This window comes from Rutidosis leptorrhynchoides, chromosome 9 (assembly GCF_046630445.1).
Source record: "Rutidosis leptorrhynchoides isolate AG116_Rl617_1_P2 chromosome 9, CSIRO_AGI_Rlap_v1, whole genome shotgun sequence".
Classification (NCBI taxonomy): Eukaryota; Viridiplantae; Streptophyta; class Magnoliopsida; order Asterales; family Asteraceae; genus Rutidosis; species Rutidosis leptorrhynchoides.
The window spans coordinates 96,354,104-96,368,527 of NC_092341.1; positions in this window are offsets into that span (position 1 = coordinate 96,354,104).

Sequence of the window (14,424 nt, forward strand, 5' to 3'; positions counted from 1 at the left end):
CTCTTATACTAGTATCTTGCATGAAACTTGACAAATTTGATTCGCATGCTAATTAATCGAGTCATAACGAGCCATAGGACTAATTGAATGACTTTGACACATAGTGTTTACCGTTATTGATACAACCTATTTGTTTAGGTCGAGACTAGCATTCTTTCTTGCACACGTTTACTTGTGAAGTACTTTATTACTCGTGCACTCAAGGTGAGCTCATAGTCCCACTTTTACTCTTTTAAACTTACATTTAGGATGAGAAAACATAAACGTTTCATTTTACAAAGTGAACACAAGTACAAAAACAAACATTCTACATACGAGTTAGAACAAAAATCCTCAATTTGATTATCATTAGTTACACTTGCCGGGTGTAAGCGAGAACTTATGTTGTATGGTCATATGGGTTTGACAAACCCTCATTCGGACGGTTCGCTACCGTTATTCGGATGAAATATATTTTTGAGAAACAGTGTATGTTCTAACACTATTGTGATGGGGTTCTATGGATGGAAAGTTAAGCCTTGATAATTGGGTGCTCGTGATAACAAATTTTATAATGGTTTACTATTATTTCAATGATATAAATCTTGTGGTTCATTTGTACTTACTTAAACCTATGATTTCACCAACGTTTTCGTTGACAGATTTCTATGTTTTTCTTAGGTCCTTGAATGTTTTGTGATACATGCTTCCGCTCATTATTTTGATACTTGCATTGGATGTCGAGTATATATGCATACATGGAGCGTCTTTTGGCTACTTTTAAATTGTGTCGCATAGGTTTCAATTATACTTATAACGTTGTAACGGAACTTGTGGTTGAACTAATCTTGTAAACTTTGAAACAATCTTTACATTTGAAATGAATGCGACATATTTTTGGTAAAACGTTGTTTTAAAGACTTATGACTACGTAATGGGACCTAAGTAGACGGCGTCGTCAAATGACGATTTTGTCGGGTCGCTACAGATGGTATCAGAGCCTTGGTTGTAGGGATTTTGAGTTCATTGGTGTCAACCCCGAGTCATAGGGTACATTAGTGAGTCTAGACTACAACCGGCATATAGATTTGAAGTAGGAATTACTTGACTACTTGTGCATTTATACTCGAACTCTTCTATTCATATCTAACTTTTATTCCATCTTAATCTCACGTTGTTTAATTTGATTGACACGCCACTTTGACTTAGTGAAATAATGTCGAATGCACATATGAATTAGTGTAATATTATTTCCGGGATTATATTACGGTGACTCATATGAACGTTCCGACATTATGACATAAAGGATTTAAGGCGAGTCAAGGAAAATTTTCTCTTTATCCTCATTCCATATCACGGTTAGTATTATTGAGAATACTAATCAATGATATTCTTGTGTTTTGAAGGAACAATGCCTCCTCGCCGTGTACCACACCATGAAACACCCGAACAAGCTCTACAATGGATGATAGCCACTGCCGTAGATGCGGCCATGGCCGGTCATTCATCCAACAACAATAACAACAACAACAACAACAACAACAACAACAACAAAGGAGCCGGAAACTCAAACGAGGGATGCTCCTATAAAGCTTTCATGGGGTGCAAACCTCACACTTTCGATGGAACCAGGGGACCGGTTGTGCTCACCCGATGGTTTGAGCAAACGGAAGTCGTCTTTAGTATAACCGGTTGTCGGGACCAAGACAAGGTCAAGTACTCCACCCACACTTTCGCCGGTGTCGTGCTCACTTGGTGGAACACCTATGTACAATCGGTGGGTACCGATGAAGCCCACACCCTCTCTTGGGCCGATTTAAGGGAAAAGATGATCATCGAATATTTCCCTCGTGAAGAAACCCGAAGGCTCGAACTGAAATGTTCCGTTCATATCGATTTATAAACGTTCCATATTAATTGATTTCGTTGCAAGGTTTTGACCTCTATATGAGACGTTTTTCAAAGACTGCATTCGATTTCAAAACAAACCATAACCTTTATTTTATCGATAAAGGTTTTAAAATATGACGACGATTATCAAATAATGATAATCTAAAATATAGCATTTTCACACGATAATTACATAATGGTTTACAATAATATTACACATCAATTTAAGTCTTCGAATGCAGTTTTTAAACAATATAATACAAGCATGCTGACTCCAACTCTTATCCATAAATTAGCATGCAACATCGGAAGCTCTTAATAATCACCTGAGAATAAACATGCTTTAAACATCAACAAAAATGTTGGTGAGTTATTGGTTTAACCTATATATTTATCAAATCGTAATAAAAGATCACAAGATTTCATATTTCCATTTCTCATAAACAACATGCAATCTGCATAAAAATCATTCATATGATGAACACCTGGTAAATGACCTTAACAGGATGCATATAGAATATCCCCATCATTCTGAGACTCTCATCGGACATGATAAATCGAAGTACTAAAGCATCCGAAACTCGGATGAGGCTTGATGGGCCAAATAGATCTATCTTTAGGATTCGCGTCAATTGGGGCAATTATAATAAACACCAATTCTTAGGCTACCAAGCTAAAAAGGGACATATTCGGTTCGATAATTCAACATAGAATGTAATTTTGATCACTTGTGTCTATTTTGTAAAACATTTATAAAACTGCATGTATTCTCATCCCAAAAATAATAGATTTTAATAGTGGGACTATAACTCACTTTCACAGATTTTTCCTTCGTTGGAAATAAGACTTGGCCACTGGTAGATTCACGAACCTATAATAAATATGTACATATATATCAAAGTATGGTTTAAATATATTCACAACATTTTTTATTACGTTTTTATGATTTAAGTTGTTAAGCTAGCAGTCCTCGTTAGTCCAGTGTATACAAGTCTCAGGCTAGATCACAACTCAAAGTATATATATTATTTTGGAATCAACCTCAACCCTGTATAGCTAACTCAAACATTACTGCATATAGAGTGTATATGGTTGTTCTGAAATATATATATAGATGGATCGATATGATATGTTAAAACATTGTATACGTGTCTATGGTATCCCAAGATTACATAATACATGTATAATATAATATAAGTTAGCTAGGATATGATTAATATGGATTTGTTATAAAATTTGCATAGCTACAACAAGTAAAAAATTTTCAAATTTTGTTTTACCCATAACTTATTCGTTGTAAATCCGTTTTGAGTGATTCAAGTTGCTATGGCTTCATACTGAACTTAAGTTTATGAATCTAAAAAGAAAAAGTATGAGTTTATAGTTGGAAATATAGGTTACAAGTCAATATCATAAGAGGTAGTCATTTCAGTCGAAAGAACGACGTCTTGATGACCATTTTGAAAAACATACTTCCACTTTGAGTTTAACCATGATTTTTGGATATAGTTTCATGTTCATAAGAAAAATCATTTTCCCAGAAGAACAACTTTTAAATTAAAGTTTATCATAGTTTTTAATTAACTAACCCAAAACAGCCTGTGGTGTTACTACGACGGCGTATGTCCGATTTTACGGTGTTTTTCATGTTTCCAGATTTTAAATCATTAAGTTAGCATATCATATAGATATAGAACATGTGTTTAGTTGATTTTAAAAGTCAAGTTAGAAGGATTAACTTTATTTGCGAACAAGTTTAGAATTAACTAAACTATGTTCTAGTGATTACAAGTTTAAATCTTCGAATAAGATAGCTTTATAAGTATGAATCGAATGATGTTATGAACATCATTACTACCTCAAGTTTTGTGGATAAACCTACTGGAAAATAAAAAAATAGATCTAGCTTCAAAGGATCCTTGGATGGCTTGAAAGTTCTTGAAGTACAATCATGACACAAAAACAAGTTCAAGTAAGATTTTCACTCGAAATAAGATTGTTATAGTTATAGAAATTGAATCAAAGTTTGAGTATGAGTGTTACCTTGAATTAGAAAAATATCTTACTATAAATAAGAATGATTTCTTGAGATTGAATGATCACTTGAAATGGATTTGCAAGATTGAAAGTAAGCTAGCAAGTTTGAAAGATTCTTGAAGTGTTTTTGAATGGTTGTTTTTATGATAATTAAACTTGTAATTGAAGCTAAAAGATGGTGAAAATGCTTGGAGATGATCAAGTATGATGTTAGGATTATTTTGAGAGAATTTGGATTGTAAGTATGAGAAAATGGAATGGAAAAATGGGGTGAAATCATAAAAACGGGATTACTTGTTATAAAGAAAAAAAAAGATCCTTAAGTTTGTTTTTAGCTCATTAGTCATACAAGTTGTTAAATAATGGTTCCACATATTTTTGACTCTAAGATTGCTGCTAAGAATGAATGATTAAAGGTGTATATACCAATAGTAAATACATCTAGAAGCTGTGTATTGTACGAGTACGAATACGGGTACATACGAGTAGATTTGTTGATGAAAATGAATGAGAATGTAATTGTGAGCATTTTTGCTAAGTAGAAGTACTTTGATTTGTGTCTTGAAGTCTTTCAAAAGTGTACTAATACATATTAATACACTACATGTATATACATTTTAACTGAGTGGTTAAGTCACCGTTAGTCGTTACATGTAAGTGTTGTTTTGAAACCTTTAAGTTAACGATCTTGTTAAATGTAATTAATCCATTGTTATAATACTTAAATAAAATGTTAAATTGTTGTGTTAACATGATAACATGGTGTATGAATATATCTTAACATCATATATATATATATATGTTAAAATACTATTACAACGATAATCGTTACATATATATATATTGTTTCGAAATCCTTAAGTTAGTAGTCTCATCTTACTTGTATAGTTCATTGTTAATACACTTAATGATATACTTAATTATCATTTTATCATGTTAAATATAGTATATCAATATCTTAATACAATACATATGTATTTAGTAAGACGTTGCTATAACGATAATCGTTATGTATATCGTTTCGAGCTTCATAATTCAATATTCTCATTTTTTATGTATATCACACATTGTTAATATACTTAGTGAGATACTTACTTATCATAATCTCATGTTAACTATATATATGTCCATATATATATATCATCATATCGTTTTTACAAGTTTTAACGTTCGTGAATCGCCGGTCAACTTGGGTGGTCAATTGTCTACATGAACTCATTTCAAATAATCAAGTCTTAACAAGTTTGATTGCTTAACATGTTGGAAACATTTAATCATGCAAATATAGTTTTCATTTAATAAATAATCATGGAAAAGTTCGGGTTACTATAGTACCTACCCGTTAAATAAATTTCGTCCCGAAATTTTAAGCGGTTGAAGGTGTTGACACATTTTCTGGAAATAAGTGCGGGTAGTCCTTCTTTATCTGGTCTTCACGTTTCCAGGTAAACTCGGGTCCTACGAGCATTCCATCGAACCTTAACAATTGGTATCTTGTTTTGCTTAAGCCTTTTAACCTCACGATCCATTATTTTGACGGGTTCTTCGATGAATTGAAGTTTTTCATTGATTTGGATTTCATCTAGCGGAATAGTGAGATCTTCTTTAGCAAAATATTTCTTCAAATTCGAGACATGGAAAGTGTTATGTACAGCTGCGAGTTGTTGAGATAACTCAAGCCGATAAGCTACTGGTCCGACACGATCTATAATCTTGAATGGTCCAATGTACCTTGGATTTAGTTTCCCCCATTTACCAAATCGAACAACGCCTTTCTAAGGTGAAACCTTAAGCATGACCATCTCTCCAACTTCAAATTCTATGTCTTTTCTTTTAATGTCCGCGTAACTCTTTTGTCGACTTTGGGCGGTTTTCAACCTTTGCTGAATTTGAAAGATCTTCTCGGTAGTTTCTTGAATTATTTCCAGACCCGTAATCTGTATATCCCCCACTTCACTTCAACAAATCGGAGACCTGCACTTTCTACCATAGAGTGCTTCAAACGGCGCCATCTCAATACTCGAATGGTAACTGTTGTAGAAAAATTCTGCTAACGGTAGGTGTCGATCCCAGCTGTTTCCAAAGTCAATAACACATGCTCATAGCATGGCTTCAAGAGTTTGTATAGTCCTCTCACTTTTCCCATCGGTTTGTGGATGATAGGCAGTACTCATGTCTAGACGAGTTCCTAATGCTTGCTGTAATCTCTGCCAAAACCTTGAAACAAATCTGCCATCCCTATCAGAGATAATAGAGATTGGTATTCCATGTCTGGAGACAACTTCTTTCAAGTATAATCGCGCCAACTTCTCCATTTTGTCATATTCTCTCATTGGCAGAAAATGTAATGATTTGGTAAGACGATCGACTATTACCCAAATAGTATCATAACCACTTGCAGTCCTTGGCAATTTAGTAATGAAGTCCATGGTAATGTTTTCCCATTTTCTTTCCGGGATTTCGGGTTGTTGAAGTAGAGCTAGTGATTTCTGATGTTCAGCTTTGACCTTAGAACACGTCAAACATTCTTCTACGTATCTAGCAATATCGGCTTTCATACCCGACCACCAAAAGTGTTTCTTGAGATCTTTGTACATCTTCCCCGCTCCGGGATGTATTGAATATCTGGTTTTATGTGCTTCCTTAAGTACCTTTTCTCTCACATCTCCAAACATTGGTACCCAAATTCTCTCAGCTCTATATCGAGTTCCGTCTTCCCGAATATTAAGGTGTTTCTCCGACCCTTTGGGCATTTCATTTTTCAAATTCTCTTCTTTTACAACTCCCTGTTGCGCCTCCTTTATTTGAGTAGTAAGGTTAGTACGAATAATTATATTTATAGCTTTTACCCGTATAGGTTCTCTGTCCTTTCTACTCAAAGCGTCAGCTACCACATTCGCCTTCCCTGGGTGGTAACGAATCTCGAAATTGTAATCATTCAATAACTCAATCCATCTACGCAGCCTCATGTTCAGTTGTTTCTGATTAAATATGTGTTGAAGACTTTTGTGGTTGGTATATATAATACTTTTGACCCCATATAAATAGTGCCTCCAAGTCTTTAATCCAAAAACAACCACGCCTAATTCCAAATCATGCGTCGTATAATTCTGCTCGTGAATCTTCAATTGTCTAGACGCATAAGCAATTACCTTCGTTCGTTGCATTAATACACAACCGAGACCTTGCTTTGAGGCGTCACAATATATCACAAAATCATCATTCCCTTCAGGCAATGACAATATAGGTGCCGTAGTTAACTTTTTCTTCAACAATTGAAACGCTTTCTCCTGTTCATCCTTCCATTCGAATTTCTTCCCTTTACGCGTTAATACAGTCAAGGGTTTTGCTATTTTGAAAAAATCTTGGATGAATCTTCCGTAGTAACCAGCTAGTCCTAAAAATTGACGTATATGTTTCGGAGTTTTCGGGGTTTCCCATTTTCAACAGTTTCAATCTTTGCCGAATCCACCTGAATACCTTCTTTGTTCACTATGTGACCGAGGAATTGAACTTCTTCTAACCAAAATGCACACTTTGAAAACTTAGCGTACAGTTTTTCTTTCCTTAACAACTCTAGCACTTTTCTCAAATGTTCTTCGACTCTTGCTCACTCATTGAGTAAATAAGTATGTCATCGATAAAAACAATGACAAACTTGTCGAGATATGGCCCACACACACGGTTCATGAGGTTCATGAACACAGCTGGTGTGTTAGTCAATCCAAACGGCATAACCATAAACTTGTAATGACCGTAACGCGTCTTGAAAGCAGTCTTTGGAATATCATCCTCCTTCACCCGTATTTGATGATACCCGGAACGTAAATCGATCTTCGAATAAACCGACGAGCCTTGTAGTTGATCAAACGAGCCTTGTAGTTGATCAAATAAGTCGTTGATTCTCGGTAGTGGGTAACGGTTCTTGATAGTAAGCTTGTTCAACTCTCGGTAGTCGATACACAACCTGAATGTACCATCTTTCTTCTTGACAAATAAAACAGGAGCTCCCCACGGTGATGTGCTTGGTCGAATGAAACCACGCTCTAAAATTTCTTGTAATTGACTTTGGAGTTCCTTCATTTCGCTGGGTGTGAGTCTGTATAGAGCACGAGCTATTGGTGCAGCTCCTGGTACAAGATCTATTTGAAATTCAACAGATCGGTGTGGAGGTAGTCTCGGTAATTCTTTCGGAAATACATCGGGAAATTCTTTTGCAACGGGAACATCATTGATGTTCTTTTCTTCGGTTTGTACTTTCTCGACATGTGCTAGCACAGCATATCAATCTTTTCTCATTAGCTTTTGTGCCTTCAAATTACTAACAAGATTTAGCTTCGCGTTGCTCTTTTCTCCGTATACCATTAAGGGTTTTCATTCTTCTCGTATAATACGAATTACATTTTTATAACATACGATCTCTGCTTTCTCCTTTTTCAACCAGTCCATGCCAATTATTACATCAAAACTCCCTAACTCTACTGGTATCAAATCAATCTTAAACGTTTCACTAACCAGTTTAATTTCTCGATTCCGACATATTTTATCTGCCGAAATTAATTTACCGTTTGCTAATTCGAGTAAAAATTTATTATTCATAGGCGTCAATGGACCACTTAATTTAGTACAAAAATCTCTACTCATATAGCTTCTATCCGCACCCGAATCAAATAAAACATAAGCAGGTTTTTCATTGATAAGAAACGTACCCGTAACAAGCTCCGGGTCTTCCTGCGCTTTTTCCGCATTAATGGTAAAAACTCTCTCACGGCTTTGCTCATTATTATTTCCCTGGTTTGGGCACGTAGTTTTGTAGTGGCCCTTCTTTCTGCATCCGAAACAAATAATGTGGGCAGTATTTGTTCTTTTAGTCACTGGTCCGAATGCTTCACACTTCGTTGCAGCATGACCCTTCCTATTACATTTGGTACATACTACTTCACAAAATTTACTCGGATGATATCCTTCACACCTATAGCATGGAATTTTCTGATTGTTGTTGTCATTGTTGTTATTGAGATTGCTATTGGGATTGATGTGGTTGTTATTGTTGTTGGGACGTTTGGTGAAGTTATTGTTGTTGGGACGCTTGTTGTGTGATGACCCGTCCTAATTCATCCGGACGAAGTCCATATCGATTACAAACGATTCACGACAGTTGATTTCATCGCTAGGTAACTGACCTCTATATGATACATTTTACAAACATTGCATTCGTTTTTAAAAGACAAACTTTCGTTACATTGAGAGTTGACAGGCATGTATAGCATTTCATAATATATCCAAATATAATTGACTTAATAATAATCTTGATGAACTCAAAGACTCGAATGCAACGTATTTTGAAATATGTCATGAATGACTCCAAGTAATATCTCTAATATGAGCAAATGCACAGCGAAAGATTTCTTTCGTACCTGAGAATAAACATGCTTTCAAGTGTCAACCAAAAGGTTGGTGAGTTCATTAGTTTAACATAAATAATCATTTAATAATTTTAATAGACCACAAGATTTCATATTTCTATTTCTCATAAACATACGTCCCATGCATAGAGACAAAAATATCATTCATATGGATTGAACACCTGGTAACCGACATTCACAATATGTATATAAAAATATCCCCATCATTCCGGGATCCTCCTTCGGACATGATATAAATTTCGAAGTACTAAAGCATCCGATACTTTGGATGGGGCTTATTGGGCCCGATAGATCTATCTTTAGAGTTCGCGTCAATTAGGGTGTCTGTTCCCTAATTCTTAGATTACCAGACTTAATAAAAAGGGGAATATTCGATTAGATAATCCAACCATAGAATGTAGTTTCGATCACTTGTGTCCATTTCGTAAAACATTTATAAAGCAGCGCATGTATTCTCAGTCCCAAAAATATATATTGCAAAAGCACTTAAAAAGGGATTAATGAGACTCACCATACTGTATTTTGTAGTAAAAATACACATTACGATATTTAACAACTGAACAATGCAGGGTTGGCCTCGGATTCACGAACCTATATTAGTACTATATATCAGATAATATCATAAACGTATAATGATAATAAATCAGATATTAATTATATAATATTTATAAAAGTTTTATGTTAATTTCCAATATGTACTTTATTTATTTATTACATCCTTAAATTATATGTTATATATGTGTATTAAATATTTTTGTTTTTATATACATTAATATTAAGTTACCATATTATTCAATTATTAATACAAAGATAGAATTTCTTCTGTAAAATATTTTAATAATTTTATCTATAACTTATTCTAGTATATTTATGTTTATGTTATTGATACTGTATTATATTTTAATGTTCACGTAAGTTATATATTGTTTTAATTTATATCTATAAAAGTTTATAATAACGTTTAATTAATATTATATCAATGTTTTATAATATATATATATTACAATTTATCTTTTATGAATATATTTAATTAATATATAATAATTATATCCATGTTATTAATAATATTATATGAAAATTTAAATAATATTAATATATTAAATATAATAATTTGTAATGTATTTTGAAATCTTTATATGAAAATTTTAATATTAATAACAATAACTATCATAATGATACACTTTTTAGTGATATTTCTATTAGTAATGTTTATAATAATAATAATAATAATAATAATAATAATAATAATAATAATAATAATAATAATAATAATAATAATAATAATAATAATAATAATAATAATAATAATAATAAAGATCAGTACGCGTTTGTATCTGTTCCCAATTTAGATCGAGAGAAAAGAATAAAAAGAAAAGCAGAGCAGAACGATTCACAAACTAGGGTTTTTCGATCCTTCAATAGATCAATTAATCAATAATCATAAATGTTTAATAGGCATCGATTCATTATCGTCATCGTTCGTTCGTTGTCATCATCATTCAGAGTCATCATCAATCTTCATTATCATCGTTGTTCATCTTTATCATTAGGTATGAAAATATCTTTTTATTTAGGCTCGAAATTAGTCTCATGGTTTGAAGCTGCAAAATTTCGAATCATTTATCATATCGACATCTTAACTAGCCTTTAAATTTCACTTCTTACCTATGTAATGGAATTACGGTGAAATTAGGGTTTTTGAACTTGATACAAATTGAATTACTTAGTTTAAAGGTATGAGTGTTATATTTGTTCATCAATTATACAGAGTATTTTAGATTTCTGATTGATTTGAGAAATTAGTATTATTATTATTTACTTATTTATATATATATATATATATATATATATATATATATATATTTTATTTATTTATTTTACTGTGAATATACATTTGCTCAAAGTTAAGTTTGCAGTTTTCAATTTGACAATTTCATAGTTACAATGAGTAAATGAGAAAATAAGATAAATGGATGATTACCTGTATAGGTTCGAAACTGCACCAGATTCCTCATGGTCTATACTTTCGAACAGAGAACAAAATGGATGATCCAAATAGGAGCAGGTAAACAAGGTGATGTACTTGTTTTGTGTTTTGATTGGAAACAGAAATGTTAGTTGCAATTTCCCAGCTGTTGGTGGTGTCTTTAGGTAAAATCATGGTAGATGTTTGTGGTAATTCGAATGGTGGTTATATGGTTGTAATTACAGCAGCTAAACAAGAATTGTGGTATGGTTTGGTTTGTTTGTGTATACCCCCAGAAAAGGAAACAGAAAAATAAACAAAATAATCACATGTGATTCTAATGGTTTTAATGATGCAGGTGGTTGATTGTAGGTTGTGGTAGTAGTTTGGATTTTGAACACAACAATACAGTCGATGGTTATGGAGATTGAGAGCTTTGATGGTCATGAACAGCTGTTGAGCTCATAAGTTTAGTAACATCTTTTTCGACTAGACAGAGACATAGCAGCATGGCAGTACTTGAATCGATGTAGATGTTACAGGTATGTTTTGTGCTTAAACAGAAATAAGGAAGTAATAAGTAGTATTAGCACAGCAGTTAGTATATCCAGTTGAACGGTTTTCTTTAAAACAAAATCAAAGGTTTATCATGGTGGTTTTATGATTGTTTGGAGATGATGTTTGTATGATATTTTCTAGGTGTTGGTGATGCCTCGTGGTGATCATTAGTGTGTTGTGGGTTGAACAAGAAGCAATGAGGAATAACAATGAACCATAAGCTCCAGTTTGTAGATGGTGACGGTTGTAGTTTAAGACGTTGTCGATATGAAATATAAGCTGAATCGAATAGTAGTAAAATGAGATGGATTGTGATCTCCTTTCTCTGTGCAACTATATATGTTATATTTATAATTTATGATATAAAGTAATATTAGTAATATAATAATACATTTTATATCTATTGAAGATTTGAATCAGAAATAGTGAAAGTGAGTTTGATTAGTTGTGATCCTTTGAACAAATACGAATAATTGCAAGTGGGGTTGGTTGTTATCCATCTAATCTCCATGATCACATAATAGTCAAGTTGATAGGAAAATATCATGAAGTAAATAGACGTATAACTACTAATGATTAAGATATGATTAACTGCCTAACATTTTGTCTTGTTTCAGTCGACATCCAATTTACAGAGTGCTAAATCGTGCCTCGTTGATAATCAGTGGCGAATAAAAAGTATTTGAAAAAATCCCATATTTTAAATTAAATAGTTTGCTTTATTTTAGTCATTAGGGTATAAAATTTGATCATTAATTTATTAAATAAAAATTACAACTACTGTCCCTCTCAATTCTGGGTAACATATAAAAAATGTTAAAACTTAACTAATAATTCCTAAATACATTTTTAATAAACCTAAAATTTATAGAACTCATTTTCGTAACACCGTTTATTTTAAAATTACATAAGTTTGAATTTAACTTGTTTAATATCGATCGAAACATAAAGCGAGTATTACAATCATTTAATATTTATTTTTAATATACTTTATTTATATATAGAGATATATTTTAAATAATAATTATTATAATATCCTATTTTTATTTTATTAATTTTTTTATAACAACAACATATAATACTTCAAATTATATTTCGAATTATTATTTATATATACATACACACATATCTATTTACAATTAATTGTTCGTGAATCGTCAAGAGCAGTCGAAGGGTAATTGATTACATGAATATAGATTTCGAAACTTTCGAGACTCAACATTACAGATTTTGCTTATCGTGTCGGGAACATATAAAGATTAAAGTTTAAATTTGGTCGGAAATTCCCGGGTCATCACATGTTGTAGTTGTTGTTGGGGTTGCGATTGTTGTTGTTGCGATTTATGTTGCGGTTATTGGGATAGTTGTTGCGATTGTGGTTGTGATTGTTGTTGTCGTTGTATTGGTAACTCTTGTCACTGTTTTCCTCCAACTTTCTCTTGACTTGTTTTGTGTTGGCCTCTTCGGCTGCCTGTTCTTTAATCCTTCCCTCAATCTGATTTATGAGTTTGTGATCCATTCGACTTGCCTTTTGTATGGAGGCGGGCTCGTGTGAACTCACATCTTCTTGAATCCTTTCTGGTAACTCTTTTACAAATGCGTCAATCTTCTTCTCTTCATCTTCGAACGCACTTGGACACAATAGGCTCAACTCTGTGAATCATCGTTCGTACGTGGTGATGTCGAAACCTTGCATTCCTTAAGCTTATTGACCTCATTTCTGGGACAATACTGCCCGTTCATCAAGTGCTTGAATGCTGACCACGGTAGAGCGTAAGCAGCATCTTGTCCCACCTGCTCGAGATAGGTGTTCCACCATGTTAACGCAGTACCTGTGAAGGTATGCGTAGCGTACTTTACTTTGTCTTCTTCAGTACATTTACTTATGGCAAACACCGATTCAACCTTTTCGGTCCACCATTTTAATCCAATTGGACCCCCCGGTTCCATCGAATTCCAAAGGTTTACAGGCAGTGAATTCTTTGTAGGAGCATCCTACCCGATTTCTTGTGAAATTAGTTCCACTGCTAGAACCAGAGTTATTGTTGTTATTTTGCATTGCGGCCTGCACTGCGGCTATGTTCGCAGCAAGGTAAACACGGAAGTCTTCCTCACCCATGTTCAAGTTCTGACGACTAGTCGGTGCCATTTCCTTCAAAAATAGCCAAAAGAATTGAGTTAATCATATAGAATTTAAGAGTAGTCAATAATATTTCGTAGCATAATATGAACTCTTTTATAAAAGCTTTTTCTTCATATTAGCGTTTTATAAGTTTTAATTCGGGTAATACCTACCCGTTAAGTTCATACTTAGTAGTTACTATACAATTCAACTACTACGATTCTATATGAAAAACTAAATACAATAATATTTCGCTTTCAAACTTTTTTACAATATTTTTACAAATTTACAATACCACTATTTTACATATAGCATGAAATATAGGACACAATAACTTTGATACAAAACAGTTGTGACAACAATCCTAGTTAATACGCAAGTCGTTCAGCAAATGCAATAAAAACACGTAATTCATAAGTCCAGAAACAAGTCATGCATCCTGGTTT